This window comes from Callorhinus ursinus, unplaced genomic scaffold (genome assembly GCF_003265705.2).
Source record: "Callorhinus ursinus isolate GAN/ISIS: 27379988/994484 unplaced genomic scaffold, GSC_fseal_2.0 scaffold11, whole genome shotgun sequence".
NCBI lineage: Eukaryota > Metazoa > Chordata > Mammalia > Carnivora > Otariidae > Callorhinus > Callorhinus ursinus.
In genome coordinates, this window is record NW_027397073.1 from 53642104 (window position 1) to 53663414 (window position 21311).

At 38.1% G+C, this 21311-nt stretch overlaps 1 protein-coding gene and 1 pseudogene across 5 annotated transcripts in view; both read right to left on the reverse strand.

Moving 5' to 3' along the window:
- Positions 1–21311, reverse strand: part of DLGAP1 (DLG associated protein 1) — a 942912-nt gene that overhangs the window by 749058 nt on the left and 172543 nt on the right. The window lies entirely within an intron of this gene.
- Positions 622–1249, reverse strand: LOC112835280 (large ribosomal subunit protein uL22 pseudogene; annotated as a pseudogene).

The window sequence follows — 21311 nt, forward strand, 5'->3', positions numbered from 1 at the left end:
CTATCAGGTTTTAATAGTTATGTAATATTCTTATAAATTATAATTTGTTTATAACTAATCCATCCACTATAGTACACTACAGTAGTTTATATTTTTTAAACTTATTATTGCAAGGTATATTACACAGTGGTCTAAGTCATTCCTTAGGATAAATTCAACTGGAAAAGTATTAAAAACTAATAAGAGATCAGTAAATGTTTAATTACAAATAATCAATAGCTTTCCTCTGTACCAACAAAATCCTCTCAGACAATTCAAAAGAAAAATGATCTCATTTGTAACAGCAAATTTTCTTTTTCCTTTGTGTGATAAAGCTTTGCCTGTGTCTTCATCTGAAAAAAGTGTGTTCTTTGTTTCAGGTGAGCCTTTTATACAAAGCATGTAAGTTTTGCTTTTTGATTCATTCTAAAGAGGGTTTGTCTTTTAATAGGGGGATTGCATCCACAAAAATGGCAATATTTGGTCTTCAGCTTGCTTATGACTTTGTTGACTATATTATTAGCACATCACTTTTCGTCTCACTTTGCTAAAATAATAAAGTTTAAAAAACTCCCTCAGCCACTTATAAATTATGCATACCAGTTATATTCTACTAGGGTTTATCTATAAATTTTTTTTCTCTTTTTATTTTTATTTGCATTTATTCTGCAGAATTTACTCCCAGGCCATAAGTTTTTGTTTCTTCAGTTTCTTCTGGGATATCTTTTCCTTCTGTGCAACCTCCTCTTCTGGTTTAGGAACAATCTGCTCTTTTTCAGTAAGGATCATCTCAATGTGGCAAGGAGAGCTCATGTATGGGTTAATCCGACCATGAGCCCTGTATGTTCTACGCCGCATCTTGGGGGCTTTGTTCACCTGGATGTGCTCAATGACCAGAGAATCAACATCTAAACCCTTAAGTTCAGCATTACTCTCTGCATTTTTAAGCATGTGCAGTAAAAATTCAGCACTCTTCTTGGGCCACCGACCCTGTGTCCAGCCCCACTGTTTGGCCTGGGCACACCTACCAACTCCACCATTGTAGCGACGGAATGGCACACACTGCTTCTGTAAAGTGACGCCCTTCAGATACTTGGTGGCTTTTCGGATATGCATACCCTTGATGGCCTGGGCAGTTTCACGTGTGTTCTTAAAGGGAACACGAAGATTTGAACCTCTTGATTTACATGATTTCGTAGGGTTTTCTGGGTCAAGCGAATAGCGAACCATTTTCAGAGGTCACCTCAGGCCGCTTAGGGGGAAGAGGAAGAGCGGGTTTATCTATAAATTTAAAAGCACTTTGTCAATATTATATGTAAGATAAAATCTTGAGTAGCATTTTATACATTGCTTTCCTCACACCTCTTCCCACCCACATACAAATATGCCCCCCCCACACTCCATGCCCCTCCTGACTGTACAGTTTAAGAAATCTTGTACTTCTTCTCCAGAAATGCTTTTTTTAGTTGCATTAAATTTCACACTCCTGAGGCACCCGGGTGGTGCAGTCAGTTAAGCGCCTGATCTTGGTTTCAGCTCTGGTCGTGATTTCAGGGTGGTGAGATCGAGCCCCACTTCAGCTCCGTGCTCTGCGCAGAGTCTGCTCTCCTCCCTGCACACTCTCTCTCTGTCTCTAATAAATAAATCTTAAAAAAACCACAAAACTTTATGCCCACATTAAAAATAATACTCGCTTACACTTGATTCTGAGCTCTAACATTATTACTGCTCACAACTATTTCTGCTCTAAAATGTCTTCCCTTTCAGGGAATGTTTAGATCAGATGAAGTAGTTCCTCAGATGTGTTATCATGATCTTATATGTAAATGTTATAGAGTCCTGACATGTCAAAACATGTTTTCTTTCGTTATCCCCCAAATGATAGGTTTATTCCTGATCTGTAGGAATTCTTTATATATTCTTGTACATCAGGGTCTCTGTACTCTTCTCTTTTGAGAACACACCCCTCTTTCTCAACTCCCACTGCCAAAGTTAGGTGTTTTTTTTTTTTGTCATTCAGTTCTCAGATCAAAAGTCACCTTCTTTGCTGACCACCTACAATCCAAAGATATTCATTTGACTTGATCATTTTATCCTATTTAATTTTCTTCATGGCACCTACCACAGAGTGAAATGATCTCATCCATGTAATAGTTTCATCTGACTAGAATTTAAGAGCTGGAACCTCTTCAGTTGACTAGATTCCTAGGTCCCAGAATAGTTTCTGGTCCATAGAGGCTGAAGAATGAATGAATGAATGAATGAATGAGTGAATGAACGAACGAACGAATGAGTCTAGTTAGTCCAACATTGCTAGCTCAGTTGAATGGCTTATGTACATTTCTTTTTGTCTGAGCCAAAAGAAGAGAAAGGTTTTGTTCTATATTTTCATTAGTAACTTTGGGAGTCCAGGGTAACATAGACAAGAAACAAAACTGGAAGCAGAGGGCCACACAGCTCCAAGTATGGAGCTCCATTCATCAGGGTAGGATATTTGCCTGTGTCCATACTGACAACCCATAGCTGAGAGTGGCCCAGGCAGAAACCTCCCTCCTCTTCTGGTCTCTGGTCAGGTTTGCATCTCATAGAACAGTGAGGGCTTAGGCTGCTGGGATTCCAGTTTTTTCTCCAAACTGGCTAATGTAATTGAGTAGTAAAAACAGGACCCTGCTTACTCACCAACTAGATGTACACAGAGAAAGGACACTGGTGTGGCATACCACTTCATTTCCTGCTAGAACTATACAACTTCCATTATGTAAAGTAGAATGCTCTTGTTTCCATGCCTGTTAGAGAAATGTTCCTCATTATTTTAGTGGAGTCTCTTCTGAAGTACATTAGGAAAGGTAAAAAGTCAAATGGGCCGAGGATACCACCTTAGTCCTGGGAATTCTGGCTTATTTTTAATGGCATTCTTGGCGGGATGTTAGCATTTGGTTTGAAAAGTCTTCAAGATAAGTTAGATAATAGCAAGATGAAAGGAACACCGTTGTGCTGTTTCTCAGCAAAATTATAAGTATTTTAACTATTTTCCAATTGAGAATGCAAACTTTCCTCACTGAAACATTTTTGTGCTAAGCAGTTATTAAGCTTACATTTTTTAGTTTTGAATTCACAGAATTGAGAAACTGATTATGATAATGTCAACTTCAACTTATGTTGTAATTGGGTACTAAGAATGGGTTAGTTAGTTGCTAATTAACATCAGCATGCAATGCTGGCCTGTCATATATATGTGTATATAGAGACACACACACACACACACACACACACATATATATCCATGCTCCAATATATACCAGTAATTTGTCCAGAAGAGATAAGGTATGTATGTATGCATAAGTGAATGTAAGTGTGTACACATACACAAATATATACATACTTTTAATTTTGAGGATTTTAAAATTGCATTCATCTCATAAATGTATTGTTAATAGAATGAGCATGTATCAGAAAAAAAACTCAATTTCCAACGTATATGAAGAATTCCTAATTAAAAAATGAGCAAAGGACCAAAGGACTTGAATAGAATCTTCAAAGAAGATATACAAGTGGCCAAAAAACACATGAAAAGATGATCAACATCGCTAATCATTAGAGAAATTCAAATCAAAATTACAATGTGATACCATTCCACACCCATTAGGATGGCCACTATCAAAAAAACAAGAGACAGAAGAGACCCTGAATTCAAGAAGCTCATGATCTGGGCATGCATGTCTGGGGTGGGGTGCAGGGGCATGCAGGGGGAGCAGAGATGGAAGAGGGAAGGGAGACAGCAAATGTACAAGAAGAAACAATACCAAGAAATAGCACAGGTGACACTGAATCCACCACGGTATACACTTTCTATATATGCTGTCCCACCCGATCCTCCTAACAATTTTTTAAGTACTGCTATTGTCCCAACTTTACAAATGATAAAGTCTTGTTCAGACAGGTTCCATAATATTCTCTATATCAAAGAGGTGGTAATTTGAAGTACATAACCATCTCTAGCCTTTTTAATAATAAAGCTCATGTTTTTAATCACTTCACAATAATACCTATCACTTTCAATATACTGAAAGAAAGCCAACAAAAATGTATAATAGAGGGATGCCTGGGTGGCTCAGTTGGTTAAGCATGTGACTCCTGATTTTTGCTCAGGTCATGATCTCAGGGTTGTGGGATCGAGCCCCACATTGGGCTCCATGCTCAGCAGAGAGTCTGTTTGAGACTCCTTCTCTCCCACTACCCCTTCCCATGACCTGACCCGCTCCTCCACACTCGCTCTCGCTGGAGCTCTCTCTCTCTCAAACAAAACAAAACAAAACAAAACAAAACAATTTTTTTTTTTAATTAGAAACTGGGAGGAGAGTACAGGAAAACTTGGCATGACTACTGTTTATTTGTCAGAGGAATTTTAGGTTTTGCTTTGGGGGAAGTTATTGAGTACAATTATATCAGACTCATTAGTGTGCTACTTCTGAAACACCATGGAGAGAGAGTTACAGAAGAGGAGCAACAAGATTTTGAATCTGGAAAACTGATGGATGATGGGTGACAGCATTATCAGATTGGAGGAAGGTTGCTGCCTCAACTCTGTGTGAAGAAAGCTTAGTGGCAGGACACCTGGGTGGCTCAACTGGTTAAGTGTCCAACCTTTGGTTTTGGCTCAGGTCATGATCTCAGGGTATTGGGATCAAGCCCTATTATCAGGCTCCACGCTCAGTGGGAGTCTGCTTAAGATTCTCTCTCTCCATCTGCCCCTCCCCCCACTTGCTCTCTATCAAATAAATAAATAAATCTTAAAAAAAAAGAAAGGAAGGAAGAAAGTTTAGTGGCATAATGATTCACATGTCAGATCTAGCTAGGTTCCTAGGAGAGTGAGCTACAAGTAGAGTGACTGACAGAAAGTCCATGTAGGAAGCAGGGAGACAAACAGTTGGTTTCCTTTCAAACAATCAGGCTACTGTCACTCCAAAAATTTTGATGTAATATTAGAAGTATATTTTAAAAAGAGAGAAAAGATGGGGGTGGTGCAGAGGAGAGGCAAGGAGGAGGGAAAAATGGAAGCCTTATAAAACTATTTGGCTTTAAGTTATTGCCTTGAATAGTTTTGAAAAAATTAAATATTAAATGTAAAGGGTACTATAACTTACTGCATTTTTATAATTATTTTATAATGAGTTTCCCAAACGATAGAGGAGTTAGGGATTTGACTATTTTTAGTTGTTTAATAAACTGAAATTCTCTTCTCAGCCTCTTTTGGGGATTTGGTATGTTTGTTTCAAATTACATGTTACTATAAAACCTAGGATGTGAATTATCTACCTGAAGGCAATTTAAATAATTTACATGAGAATTTGTTAAGTCTGTTAAATTTTATTCTAGAGAAGCAGATTATTTATGTTCTTAGGTTATATATAGGCAAAGGATTCTTTAGGGAATGAGGGAGCTTTTTGTTTGTTTTTCTCTTGCAATAACTTATAATTTTAATTTGAAAAGGCATATCAGCTGACTTCATAATAGAATCACAAGAACATCAAATACAGACAGAACCATTTCAGTGCTAATAAGTAAAACCACCCAAATCAATAAATTGGGAATTTTAGATTTGATGCAGCAAGCCTTTCTTTGAGCACCAGAATGCTTTCAGAATGTGTCCAGGTAGTCCTGGAAAAAGGCATCCCTAAAGACAAACAACACAATAGAATTGAATCTCCATGTTGCAGAGTAAAGAGACACAAGTGTTTGAAATATTCCAGATTTTTCCCCCCTGCTGGGATATCCACTGCCAGGAGCAGCAAACTCCTACTCCTCTTTCATGTCACTTCAAGGACAGACTTTCCAGTCTGCAAGAGCCTCTCTGCAATGCCATCTCTGATTTCCACCGTTGAAATGCATCAGTGCATTTATTTGGCAAATACGTTGCTTCATACACACTTGTGCTCAGAGTCATCATGTAAGTCTTGCTAAATACTACACAATATCCTAGATACTTTACATATTTTTTTTAACTTATGTATAACAGTCCTCTAGTAAATTATTATCTGCTTAACAGAGAAAAAAACTAAGGCTTGGAGAAATAATGTGCCCAGTCACAGAAGTAGGGAATGGTAGGCTAGGGAGCCTGTGCTCTCTGCACCCTGGCTCGTCACTGCTCTGCACACCAGTAGTGAACTTGAGGGTTTCCTCTATGCCAGCCCCCATATTAAACGTTACACACCTGCCGTCCTGCTAGGACCTTAGCACAAATTGATGACCAAGGCACTGTTACTCCTTATATACACACATCAGGAAACTGAGCCTACTGAGACTATGTAACCCGAGGAAGGTCACACATCTGACAAGTGGCCAAGTGGGCATGTGCCCTCCAGACTGTCCTGTCCTGAGTTTAAGTTCCTCTCTGCTCTGCTGTGGCCTGTGTTCCATGTTTAAACTGCTCATTGACCAAATACCTACAGCCATGTCGAGGTATCCTATAGCTGTGTGCTCATTTCTACTAAGTACTTAATAAATATCAATTTATTTGAAACACATAAAAAGTAGCTAATAAATATGCCCAAAGCATGAAATAGTGATTAAAACAACTGTATCTGCTCTGTAAAATAATTCATATTCTGTAAGCTGTAATAGTTACCTCCAGTCTTGTTTTCAATTTTAAGGAAGATAAATCAAACTAGAAAACCCTAAGTAAAGAGAGAATGATCTATTTTTCTGCCCTACGTATAACTTTAAACATCTTACTCTTTTTTTTTCCAGGTTCGGGAAAATCGTAAAATCTTTCCATCAGATGAACAAAAATGTAGGGACCGACCTTGAGAGTATTCAACAAAAAAATTACAGAAGTACAATCAGGCTGTGTTCACAAATTAAAAGGCTTAAATTTGTACAAATAGTAATAGATCTATTACTGAATCTCAAGTAAGGGAAGAAAAAAGGAGGAGAACAGTTAAGGGACAACTTCCATTTCTCTGTGAAAGCTGGCAACCAACCTAATTAACCAAACACAAAGCCCCAGGCATAGGAACTGCTTTCACACTCTTTGCCAAATAAAATGGACTTCACATTTTAAAAGCTCCAACTAAGCTAAAATAAGTTATTAAACAGTAAGACATGTGAAATCCAAGCCTTTTAATGATATAGAGGCCAGAAGAACAAGTGTAATTGCTTCATTCATTAGCAAGGGAATCGAAAAGTAAACACCTCCTGACCATTACAACTAAGTCATATAAATACTTGTGATGCCATGTAAAATAATTCATGCAGAAATATTCCACAAACCATAGAACTGTACAGTGATCAGATTAGACATAGGGAGCCAAAAAAGGCAACATACATGATTTCATTCTCAATTCAGGGCTTGGTGACCAGTAAGCTCTCTGACAGCATTCACTGAGAATGGGTTTTGCTCAGCACTGTGCTTTGAGTGCTCAAGGAGAAAGTTACATCATAACCATATACCTTTATGGGCCTTTAAATCACTTAGGGAAATGAAAATAGTACCCACAGGAAGAATACTAAAAATACAGGAGAAGATAAGCCAGCGCTGAATTTTGTGGGTCAGAGGAGAAAAGTTTTAAAATGCTGAGGTACTTTTCAAAAGCAAGAGGGGATGAGAGAATTTGCACTGAGGTTTGCAGTTCTGATGGGATGTGAAAAAGTCTAAGAGCAGGCATGGACGAGTGGGTGAACTCTGAAAGGTTAGGGGTCAGAATGAACTAAGCACTTTATTCTCAAAGCTAGCCTCTGACTTCTCCAAAACTTGAATCACAGAGCTGAGAAGCACCAAGAGAAATTAAACAGTTTCAGTTGACCTCGTTTTTATTTCCTTACCCAACATCTTCAAGATTAGTGGAGAAGGGAAGACAATTATTAAAGCCAAGGAGACAACATGATCAGAAAAATCAACAGTTTGGGTTCACAAGGAATGAAGGCCCATTTTTATTCCAGAACTTGAACTTTCTTACTTTTCTTATCTGCAAGATGGGGCAATAAGACTCCATTCATAGCCTGTTTGAAAATAAAATTTTTACAGTAATGTTTAGCTCCTTTCTCCTCCTGCCCCTTCTCAGAGTCTAGAGAAGGAGGACCTGAGTATTGGCTCTGAGATGGTAGGAGTGGTTTCTTGGACATTTGTCAGATACGTGAAATCAGGTTTAGTGTTTTTTTCCCCTCCCTCTCTGAGGTACACTTAAGGGCTAAATATTTTGTGATGTATTCATATTTGTTGTATTCTATTAAATGACAGGAGAAATGGGAGAGCGTCAGTTGAGGAATTTTGCTATCCTTGATAGAATCCCTGGGTCCCTGTTCTGCTTGTGAGATGCCTCGCTACAAGTTCATACCAGGTCTGGTCTGCCTAGAGTCAACCGTTCCCATGGGAATAGATGGTTCTCATTAAGAAGATACTCGATTTTCTTGGCTGTCATTTTGGGTTTTTTTAAATTGCAATTCAATGATACACTTTCTTTTTTGTTTTCATTCTCTAACACGGTTCTGTGTGTTTATGTTTATGAGTACACATGTGTTGTAAAGTTAATTTGGTGTTTTTGAAGTTGAAAATCTGCCATCAAGTTTCATCTGCCATCTTACCCAGGAAAGTTCCCATCTCATTCTTTGTGATCAATTCATCTGTCACATCTTCGAGCCTTCCCCAACCCATTCTGCTCCTTCCATTAGGTTAGATGTCCCTTTTATGTGATTTCCTAATATTCCGAACACATCTTTAGTGTTGTGCTCCCCCTAGCATAGTGTTGTTATATTCATTCCTGCACTAGGCGGTGAGATCTTTGAGGGCAGGAACCATCTGATTCTCCTCTTTGTACCCTGGGTTTAGTTGTCTGGCATGTAATGAGGCACTCAGTAGATAAGGACACAAGATATTTATCTAGAAGCCACAAAAATGTCACCCTTTGCTTTAGCATTTAAATGGTAAATATTATTCCATGTATCAAAGCAAAAGGTTTCATTCATTCTTGCTTCAATGCTTCTGCAACTTATTCTCCAATGTAAGACAGCACCTCCCCGTCCCAGTTCTTTTTTCATGTAAGCTTTCTCCAATCCTCTGCCCTACAAACCATCTTAGCAATTCTCTCTTGGGTTCAATTCTTTCAAGTTCTTTACTTAGCTCATTAAATGCACATTTACCCTATGCTTGCAGGTAAACAATGCTGACTTATTTCTTCCTTTAAAGTTTAAGTCTAAAGAGAAAACAACTCAAAAAATTCTCAGCATTAAACAAAGGAAGCCTAGGTATGAGTCAAAGTACAATTGCAGTGCATCGGGCCCAAGCATCCTATTTAATAAGGAAGTGTTCTCCCTTTGGGTAAAATCCATCTGTGGCAGCTCCTGGGTACTAACTTGAGCGGAACTACTCAGCATTTTATTGCATACAGCTATACTTTGACAAAGGCAAAATCTTTTCACCCTCTAATTCATAAAACCTCCTAATTTACACATCAGCCACACTTTTTTGGAGTGCCCACTGGGATAATTACGGTGATTGTTTCACTTCTGTCTGCTTTATTTAGATAATAAGCCCAAAAGGCCAGGGATGTCTTTGCAATTTCTATCTATAGCACTGAATACAATATGTATGAACAACATTTGTGAAATATTAATACTAGGTTCTTAATGTCTTTTTGTAACAAATCCTTAGAATAGTCTAGGGGCTACATTAGAGTCAAGTTCTGTTTATTTTCTTCTTGAGATTTCTATATTGATTCCAACATGAGAAATTATAGGCCATTGGTGTATCATTTAGAATTTTCTCTTCTCGAACATTTTTAGCAGTGTATGACTGGTACTTAATTCTACATTTGAATCATATATATGGTTTTCTCTAGATCTAATGCCAATAATTTCATAAAAATTTTTTTCTAAGGGATAGCTCAGTAGTAAGTATTCTTTGTACTTATACTTTGTCAGGTATTGTTTTAAGTGATATACATACAAAAAAAATCAAAACATATTTTAAAATCTTTTCAGTATCTCACAACTAAAGAAGATACAAATCTAGGATTTGAACATTGATTCCAGAGTGTAGGGTCTAAACCACTACATCCTACACCAAGTTTATCCTACACTAAGTGAGGAGGTACTTCAATTTTGAAAAATGGAGTTAAATCATAAAATTCCTGACAAAACTATTAAACTTAATTGTAGTATTTATAGGCTTAGATTTATCTATCAGTTTTATTTCAACACTTTTTATTACTAAACTCCTACTTAATTTTACAATAAATTCCATACTAACATACACAATTTTGCCATTTAAAAATTTTTTTATTAACCCATATAAATGCTTTTAAAGTATAATAATACCCTTGGAAAACTTGTTTAGGAAAAAATAAAAAGAATTCATTAACTAAATCTCCATAGTAACATCTTGGTATTAACCAGACAAGCATGCATGCCTGTACATGCACACACTAACTCATTTAAGCTTTGCTTTTCCACATTTTACTTCACTTCCTTCCTAGACTTTTAAAGTTTATTAAAAAATGACCCACTTATTCTTTAGCTGAAGAATTATGTTTGTAATATTTTCTGTATATTGTATTCAATCATCCAGTGACTATTTGTTGGTTGTAAGATTCCTGGTGCTTGGCATACATCAGTAAAATAAAACAATTTCCACATGGAGCTTACACTCTAGTATCAGAAGACAGACAACAAATAATAGATGTAATGAATAACTTCTCTAGTAGTTTGGAAAGTGACATGTGCTATGGAATAAAGAAAAAAAATAGACTGGGGTGGTTGATAGAAAGTACTGGGCAATGAGAGTTTATATAAGCTGGAACATTGAAGAGAGTGGCCCAAGCAGGTATCTTTGAGAAAGGTGATTTGAAGGAGGAGGAGTCAGCCATGCAGCAATAGGAGGGAAGTGCATCCTGGTCAGTCAGGGATATTTTTGTGACTTAAAACTGCTTGTACAATCTCATCCTTGTTAGAGAAGATTTCAACTGTAAAAAACTAGATTGATGGGGTGCCTGGGTAGCTCGGTCAGTTAAGTGTCTGCCTTCAGCTCAGGTCATGATCCCAGGGTCCTGGGATCGAGCCCTGCATTGGGCTCCCTCCTCCGCAGGAAGCCTGCTTCTCCCTCTCCCACTCCCCCTACTTGTGTTCCCTCTCTCGCTGTGTCTCTCTCTGTCCAATAAATAAATAAAATCTTAAAAAAAGTAGATTGATCATTCAACCACCCAAGATAGTAATCATTTCTCTTCTGCCAATGGGCACCGGCTAGTAGCATACCTGAGGTAAGAAATTCACCAGGCTTCCCTCTGAACCAAAAGAGAGGTAATCAAGTGGGAACCGTGAGAGCAAGAAGACAGCCAGCAGGTAGGCTCTGAATTGATGGCATTTACTAATAAAATAAATTGAACTAGAATACATAACAAGTTGAACTTCACCAAAGGTTAGGCCTTACAAATGGTTAGAGAGCATGCTGCAGGGACATGCAGTAAAGAAATTGAAAACAAAGAAGTGACTAGAACTTGCTGGGAGCAGGACTCAACAAGATTTCCATGATGGAAAGAGTTGTGTTTGTTAGAGAAATGCAGTTGAGGAGAGGAGTGTCTGGAGCCCAGATGGAGAACCACCAGAGATTGGGATAGCAATTCAGAAGCCAGCTCCTAAATTTGTATTATTTCTCAACTCAAATTATCACTTCCTCAAAGAAGGCTTTCCAAATCTCCTACTAAATAAACTTGCCTGGCTTTACAATCTCCTAAGATTTCTAGAACTGTAATGGAATTAGTAATTATGTAATAGTGATTTACAGCATGTGTCTCCTTCTAAAATAAAAGCTTCATTTGGGCCAAGAACCAGGTTGGTCTTATTTCCCATTTTTCCCCCAGTACCTAGCCCAGTATATGGATAAAACAAGCACACCATAAATATTCCTCAAATGAGTAAATGAGGATATCCACAAAACAGAGCGTCAGAGTGATTATGACATAAAATGTAGCCAATGATTTCAGTAGGATGTACAAAGGAGCATGGTCAAGAGAAAAAAAAAATCAAACAGGTGGAATGCTAGTTGGCAAGAGATACCAAAAGACCCAATGTCTGGAGAAATAAAGAAAATGTACTGATTTCAATAATTGAAAACATTGTTATTCCTTCATGGTTTACAGAGGGACAACATAGGTAACACTTATCTGAAGAACAATGCTGTATTTTATTCCCAAAAATTAAATTTGGGGAATTAAATTAAAATGTATTCTCCATGGGTGCCTGGGTGGCTCAGTCGTTAAGTGTCTGCCTTCGGCTCAGGTCATGATCCCAGGGTCCTGGGATCGAGTCCCACATCAGGCTCCCTGCTCAGCGGGAAGCCTGCTTCTCCCTCTTCCACTCCCCCCCTGCTTGTGTTTCTGCTCTCACTGTTTCTCTCTGTCAAATAAATAAAATCTTTAAAAAAATAAAATAAAATAAAATAAAATGTATTCTCCATGATGTTAAAATATTATCTATAATAGAGGTATTAACTTATTAATTTGAGGGAGGGCTTATGAACCCCAAACCTGGAAATAAACCATTAGGGTGGCTTCCCAGTTCTGTCCCTTGTTAGATGGACAAGTCACTCAATTTCACTTTCCTCATTTGCAAAATGGGGATAGTAATAAGAATGTAGTTATATATATGTGAAGTGCTTACAGCAGTATATGGCATAAGGTAAGTTGGATATGCTTTATTATTGCTTTTGTTATCTATATGCTTTTAATAATATAGACTCTATGGACTACCATGTTACTTTCTAGACATTTCACAATGAATTAAAGGCTTCCTTGCCCCAGCAAACATCCTGGTACCTGGCAATTCTCTCTTTCCCCTCTTAATGAGCTTTTGATAGATCTTTTTTACAGGTACATGATAACAGTACATTTCCTCAAATTCCTTGTCTAAGTAGACAAAGAAAAAGTTATAATCTTCTGGTATTATGCATTGAATCCTATTAATATGCTTATAATTACCAAATTAATTGTAATTATACCTTTTAAATCCACCTGACAATAAATTAACTTTAAAATAAAGTGATTTTCAAAGTTAAACTAATGAAACTGAATTCAGCCCAGTTACCAGAAGGAATAAAACACACAAACCTTTTAAATATAACTCATAAGTACAGTGTCTCTAATATTTACATGATAGATCATCGTAATTTGTTTACTCTGAAGTAGGAATGAATGAAGCAGCACGATATTAGGCACATGGTAACTGATCAATAAATATTGATTGAACAAATGGGCGAACTGATGGTATATTTCATATGTGAGGGGCTAAGCAGCTCATAGAATGATTGGGATCTGTCACTACTAAACATATTACCAATAACTGTACCATAGGTACTTGGCATAAAAATAGAAGGAGAAATGTAGAAGAACTGATACAAGAAAAAAATTTTAAAAAATCTTTTTCCATAGCTATCTAGGATTTTTTTTTCTACTGGTTGAAAATATGATTGATTAAAGGGAAATCAGAAGAAGCACATTTCCTGTGCCCAAGGGAATCCATCATATTGATATTCTCATCTAACTATTTTTCATCAAGTTTGGGCAGCACTCTGAAAGCAGTAAGAATAACGATCTCACGCAGGTATCATAATAAATAACTATGTAGTATTTAAACTCTATATTGGATATAAAAATACCTCAAGTTCTACGCACTATGCACAGGGGTACGATACAGAAAAGCAGAGCCTTTGGCCTCCACTTGCTTCCTACCTTAAAGTGCTATTACAGGGGGGATGGGGAAGACAGGAATCAGGCAGGGCCAGGGGAAATCTAAGTAGCAACCTTGTCTCAACCGCCACTCTACCACAGTCCTCCAGGACATCCTAGAAACCACACTTCTCTCCCTCGCTGCCACTGTGCTCTGGAGCACCAGGGATTAGCAGAGGGATCTCCAAGCACAAATGACAACAATGATGGAGGCCAGGGATCAATGGCGTCAGCCTCCTCACGGTGCTCTGCCGCTGCTCTCTGTCTACACGGCTGCAGCCGCGTCCTGACTATGTCAGGAAGGACTCAAGGCACTCCAGCTCTCAAGTTCTGGCTCTCCCCTGTGCCCCGGTTATGATTAAATGATCAGGATTAACCTTCTCCAAGCCCTGCTGGATACCCTGTGCCACAATTTGGCCATTAGATCCGTGACTTTTCTCCATGCCCATATACCTGCTGAGCTTCCAGTTTATTTAGGACAGGGGTCTTGTTTATTGCCACTACCCCCATCTAGGGATTCAGTGGGTTTAAAAAATTATAGGGGGCGGGGCATTTTCTACTACCAATCCCTGTCTTACCCTACCGATTTCACTGCATGGCCTGCACCCAGGCCTACCGGCCAGGTCCACACTGACATACCCAAGACAGGAGATACCCAAAGAGGAGAGGACACTTGCCTATTTTGAAATCTGGCCAGGTTTTACTGTTTCTAAACAAAATTTGAAAGAGCATAGGAAATAAAAATAAGTCCTCACACTTTTCTGTTTTATACACACAGTCATAGTCAGGCTATGGATCTGAGATTCCTTGCTGCTCTGCTCTACCACCAGTTAGGACACCTACTCATGACTTGCTGTTGGGTCTCTGTCGCTGACATGTTCATCTGCTTCACAATCTTCAGCTGGTACCATATTTTCTGAATCATAGTCTGCTCACTGGGCTTATCACCATGTTTCCTCTGCTCTAATAACAATGGATAGGCCATGCCTGACCATAACATCACATGGAAATAGGTATACTACTGCTTTAAAAGAATCATCATATTTTTAAAGATACCATGGCATGAAATTACCTTTGAAAATATACTCAGTGGAGTTTCCTATATACTCTAACAATAAAGGAGTCTATTTCTTCCTCTATTTTATACTCCTGAAGTTGAGATAAAAAGAATTGGAGGGAAAATATGTTTTCCAGGGCTCCAAGGTCAGTATTTCATGAATAATTCTTGCACTGTACTCACTGATACTAAAAATCAGCAAGTTAAAAAGCTATGCCAAAGTGAGCTGCATACTCCCTACTCACCCATGATTTTCTTTCCCCTTAAGTATCTATTTTTCCCTCTAGAGCCTCAAGTACAGATATAGGATGGAGGGGAGGGAGCTGAAGAGTAATTAGAATTTGATCCCACAAATGATCACAAAGAATTTTTAACAGCTGTTGCAGTTGCAAACATATAGAACACTGGCTAAAATATATAAAAAGAACTAAAAGTTGTCTTTTTAAAATGAATAGGTCTCTGCTTAGGAGCAAGTGGTATTAAAAAGGAAAGACCTCATTAAAAAGAAGACCTACCACAGCATCCTGACATGGCAAATGGCTCAAATACATCCCAGGATTCTTTTTATTCCATACATCATTAAAGCAATATTTCTCTTATGATTTTGGCATTCTTCATTTGAAGGAAAATTCAGGGCATTTCTGTTGCTTCACACAGCAAAATTTCCAAATCATTATGGAGAATAAGAGTTACTAATATATAAACTGGTGAACCATATAACTGCACTGTGTAAAAGACAGGAAGCAATCTGAAAGTCATTACCATATTAAAATCAAGCCCAATTCAAGCACAGGCAAAATATGAAACAATGCATTAAGCCAATTCTCAATGAGAGTCCTCGCTTACACAGAGTGCACTTGCTTTCCAAGAGTATCAGTAGAATATACCCACTAAGGCATTTTTTTTTAATTATGCTGTTTATCACCATACATTACATCATTAGTTTTTGATGTAGTGTTCCATGATTCATTGTTTGTGTATAACACCCAATGCTACATTCAATACATGCCCTCTTTAATACCCATCACCAGGATAACCCATTCCCCCAGCCCCCTCCCCTCTAGAACCCTCAGTTTGTTTCTCAGAGTCCATAGTCTCTCATGGTTCATCTCCCCCTCCAATCCCCCCCCCTTCATTTTTCCCTTCCTACTATCTTCTCTCTTTTTTTAACATATAATGTATTATTTGTTTCAGAGGTACAGGTCTGTGATTCAACAGTCTTACACAATTCACAGCACTTACCATAGCATATACCCTCGCCAATGTCTATCACCAAGCCACCTCATGCCTCCCACCGCCCATCTCCCCAGCAACGCTCAGTTCGTTTCCTGGGATTAAGAAGTCCTCATATCAGTGAGATCATATAATACATGTCTTTCTCTGATTGACTTATTTCACTCAGCATAACACCCTCCAGTTCCAACCACATCATTGCAAATGGCAAGATCTCATTCCTTTTGATGGCTGCATAATATGCCATTGTATGTATATACCACTTCTTCTTTATCCATTCATCTGTCGATGGACATCTTGGCTCTTTCCAGAGTTTGGATATTGTGGACATTGCTGCTATAAACATCGGGGTGCATGTACCCCTTCGGATCACTACATTTGTATCTTTGGGGTAAATACCCAGTAATGCAATTGCTGAGTCGTAGAGCAGCTCTATTTTCAACTTTTTGAGGAACATCCATACTGTTTTCCAGAGTAGCTGCACCAGCTTGCATTCCCACCAACAGCGTAGTAGGGTTCCCCTTTCTCCGCATCCCCGCCAACATCTGTCATTTCCTGACTTGTTAATTTTAGTCATTCTGACTGGTGTGAGGTGGTATCTCATTGAGGTTTTCATTTGGATTTCCCTGATGCTGAGTGATGTTGAGCACGTTTTCATGTGTCTGTTGGCCATTTGGATGTCTTCTTTGGAAAGATGTCTGTTCATGTCTTCTGCCCATTTCTTGATTGGATCATTTGTTTTTGGGGTGTTGAGTTTGATAAGTTCTTTATAGATTTTGGATACTAGCCCTTTATCTGATAGGTCAATTGCAAATATCTTCTCCCATTCTGTCGGCTGTCTTTTGGTTTTGTTGACTGTTTCTTTTGCTGTGTAAAAGCTTTTTATCTTGATGAAGTCCCAATAATTCATTTTTGCCCTTGCTTCCCATGCCTTTGGTGATGTTTCTAGGAAGAAGTTGCTGCGGCTGAGGTTGAAGAGGATGCTGCCTGTGTTCTCCTTTAGGATTTTGATGGACACCTGCCTCACATTGAGGTCTTTCAACCAATTGGTGTCTATTTTTGTGTGTGGTGTAAGGAAATGGTCCAGTTTCATTCTTCTGTATGTGGCTGTCCAATTTTCCCAACACCATTTGTTGAAGAGACTGTCTTTTTCCCATTGGACATTCTTTCCTGCTTTGTCAAAGATTAGTTGACCATAGAGTTGAGGGTCCATTTCTGGGCTCTCTATTCTGTTCCATGGATCTATGGGTCTGTTTTTGTGCCAGTACCATACTGTCTTGATGATGACAGCGTTGTAATAGAGCTGAAACTCTGGAATTGTGATGCCGCCAGCTTTGCTTTGCTTTTTCAACATTCCTCTGGCTATTCGGGGTCTCTTCTGGTTCCACATACAACTTTTAGGATGATTTGTTCCATTTCTTTGAAAAAAGTGGATGGTAATTTGATAGGGATTGCATGGAATGTGTAGATTGCTCTAGGTAGCATTGACATCTTCACAATATTTGTTCTTCCAATCCATGAGCATGGAACGTTTTTCCATTTCTTTGTGTCTTCCTCAATTTCTTTCCTGGGTAGTTTATAGTTTTCTGAGTACAGATTCTTTGCCTCTTTGGTTAGATTTATTCCTAGGTATTTTATGGTTTTGGGTGCAATTGTAAATGGGATCGACTCCTTGATTTGTCTCTCTTCTGTCTTGTTGTTGGTGTATAGGAATGCCACTGATTTCTGTGCATTGATTTTATATCCTGCCACTTTACTGAATTCCTGTATAAGTTCTAGCAGTTTTGGGGTGGTCTTTTGACTTTTCCACATAAAGTATCATATCATCTGCAAAGAGTGCCAATTCGGATGCCTTTGATTTATTTTTGTTTGATTGCTGTGGCTAGGACTTCTACTACTATGTTGAAGAGCAGTGGTGATAGTGGACATCCCTGCCGTGTTCCTGACCTAGGGGGAAAGCTCTGTTTTTCCCCATCGAGAGGGATATTCGCTGTGGGTTTTTCTAGATGGCTTTTAGGATATCGAGGTACGCACCCTCTATCCCTATACTCTGAAGAGTTTTAATCAAGAAAGGATGCTGTACTTTGTCAAATGCTTTTTCTGCATCTATTGAGAGGATCATATGGTTCTTGTTCTTTCTTTTATCAATGTATTGTATCACATTGATTGATTTGCAGATGTTGAACTAACCTTGCAGCCCAGGAATAAATCCAACTTGGTCGTGGTGAATAATCCTGTCAGTGTACTGTTGGATCCTATTGGCTAGTATTTTGCTGAGAATTTTTGCCTCCATGTTCATCAGGGATATTGGTCTGTAATTCTCCTTTTTGATGCGTCGTTGTCTGGTTTTGGGATTCAGATAATGGCGGCCTCATAAAATGAGTTTGGAAGTTTTCCTTCCATTTCTAAATTTTGGAACAGTTTCAGAAGAATAGGTATTAATTCTTCTTTAAATGTTTGGTAGAATTCCCCTGGGAAGCCATCTGGCCATAGGCTCTTGTTTCTTGGGAGATTTTTGATTACTGCTTCAGTTTCCTTAGTGGTTACAGGTCTGTTCAGGTTTTCTATTTCTTCCTGGTTCAGTTTTGGTAGCTGATACATCTCTACAAATGCATCCATTTTTCCAGATTATCTAATTTGCTGGCATAGTTGCTCATAAGATGTTCTTATAATTGTTTGTATTTCTTGGGTGTTGGTTGTGATCTCTTTCATTCATGATTTTATTTATTTGGGTCATTTCTCTTTTCCTTTTGTTAAGTCTGGCCAGGGGTATATCAATCTTATTAATTCTTTCAAAGAACTAGCTCCTAGTTTCGTTGATCAGTTCTACTGTTTCTATTTCATTGATTTCTGCTCTGATCGTTATTATTTCTCTTCTCCTGCTGGGTTTAGGCTTCATTTGCTCTTCTTTCTCCAGCTCCTTTAGGTGTAGGGTTAGGTTGTGTATTTGAGACCTTTCTTGTTTCTTGAGAAAGGCCTGCATTGCTATATACTTTCCTCTTAGGACTGCCTTGGCTGCATCCCAAAGATTTTGAACGGTTGTGTTTTCATTTTCATTTGTTTCCATGATTTTTTAAAATTCTTCTTTAATTTCCTGGTTGACCCATTCATTCTTTAGTAGGATGCTCTTTAGCCTCCATGTATTTGAGTTCTTTCCGACTTTCCTCTTGTGATTGAATTCTAGTTTCAAAGCATTGTGGTCTGAATATATGCAGGGAATGATCCCAATGTTTTGGTACTGGTTGAGACCTGATTTGTCACCCAGGATATAATCTATTTTGGAGAATGTTCCATGGGCACTAGAGAAGAATGTGTATTCTGTTGCTTTGGGATGGAATGTTCTGAATATGTCTGTGAAGTCCGTTTGGTCCAGTGTGTCATTTAAAGTCTTTATTTCCTTGTTGAAATTTTACATCGATGATCTGTCCATTTCAGTCAGGGGGGTGTTAATATTCCCTACTATTATTGTAATGTTGTCAATGTGTTTCTTTGCTTTTGGTATTAATTGGCTTATATAATTGGCTGCTCCCATGTGAGACACATAGATATTTATAATTGACAGATCTTCTTGTTGGATAGACCCTTTAAGTAGGATATAGTGTCCTTGTCATCTCTTATTATAGTCTTTGGTTTAAAATCTAATTTGTTTGATATAAGGATTGCCACCCCAGCTTTCTTTTGGTATCCATTAGCATGGTAAATTGTTTTCCACCCTCTCACTTTCAATCTGGAGGTGTCTTTGGGCCTAAAATGAGTCTCTTGCCAATAGCATATCGATGAGTCTTTTTTTTTTTTATCCTATCTGATACCCTGTGTGTTTTGATTGGGGCATTTAGCCCATTTACATTCAGGATAACTAATGAAAGATATGAATTTAGTGCCATTGTTTTGCCTGTAAGGTGACTGTTACTGTATATTGTCTGTGTTCCTTTCTGGTCTATGCTGCTTTTAGGCTCTCTTTGCTTAGAAGACCCCTTTCAATATTTCCTGCAGGGGTGGTTTTGTGTGTGCAAATTCCTTTAGTTTTTGTTTTTCCTGGAAGCTTTTTATCTCCTTCAATTTTCAATGACAGCCTGGCTGGATATAGTATTCATGGCTGCATATTTTTCTCATTTAGTGCTCTTAAGATATCATGCCAGTCCTTTCTGGCCTGTCAGATCTCTGTGGATAGGTCTGTTACCAATCTAAGGTTTCTACCATTGTAGGTTATAGATCTCTCGTCCTCAGCTGCTTTCAGGATTTTCTCCTTGTCTCTGAGACTCGTAAGTTTTACTATTAGATGTTGGGGTGTTGACCTATTTTTATTGATTTTAAGGGGGGTTCCCTGTGCCTCCTGGATTTTGATGCCTGTTTCCTTCCCCCAAATTGGGAAGTTGTCCGCTATAATTTGCTCCAATATACCTCTGCCCTCTCTCTCTTTTTCTTCTAGGATCCCAATCATTCTAATATTGTTTCATCTTATGGATCACTTATCTCTTGAATTCTGCCTTCATGATCCAGTAGTTGTTTATTTCTCTTTTTCTCAGCTTATTTTCCATCATTTGGTCTTCTCTATCACTAATTCTCTCTTCTGCCTTATTTATCCTAGCAGTTGGAGCCTCCGTTTTTGATTACACCTCATTAATAGCCTTTTTGATTTCAACTTGGTTAGATTTTAGTTCTTTTATTTCTCCAGAAAGGGTTTCTCTAATATCTTCCATGCTTTTTTCAAGCCCATGTGGTATCTTTAAAATCGTCATTCTGAACTCTAGTTCTGACATCTTACTAATGTCCATACTGATTAGATCCCTGGCAGTCGGTACTGCCTCTTGCTTTTTTTTTTTGAAGTGAGTTTTTCCATCTTGTCATTTTGTCCAGAGGAGAATAGATGAATGACAGAACAAAATGCTATCAGGGTAACAATGACCCCAGAAAAATATACACTAAACAAATCAGAAGAGACCTGAAACCAGGGGAAAAGAAAGGGAAGGAAAGAAAAAAGAAAGAAAAGATAGAGAAGAAGAAAAAAAAATATGATCAAATATGATCAGACTGGTGAATAGATCAGTGCCACACACTAGATTTTGGGTGTATTTTGGTCTGTTAGAAGAAAGTTCCTCCCCAAATTTTTAGATAGAAAAGCTTATATATATATAGAAAAATAAGGGTAAATATGATGTGATGGAATATGACTGTAAAGATGAAAATTATAAAAGATTTTATAAAAGGAATTGATGAGATAGAAAGTTGGTTGAAATAAGAAAAGAGAATTAAAAAAAAAGGAGAAAATTTGATCAGGCAGGAGACTAGAACAAAGTCATACACTAGAGATTTAGGGTATATTTTGGTCT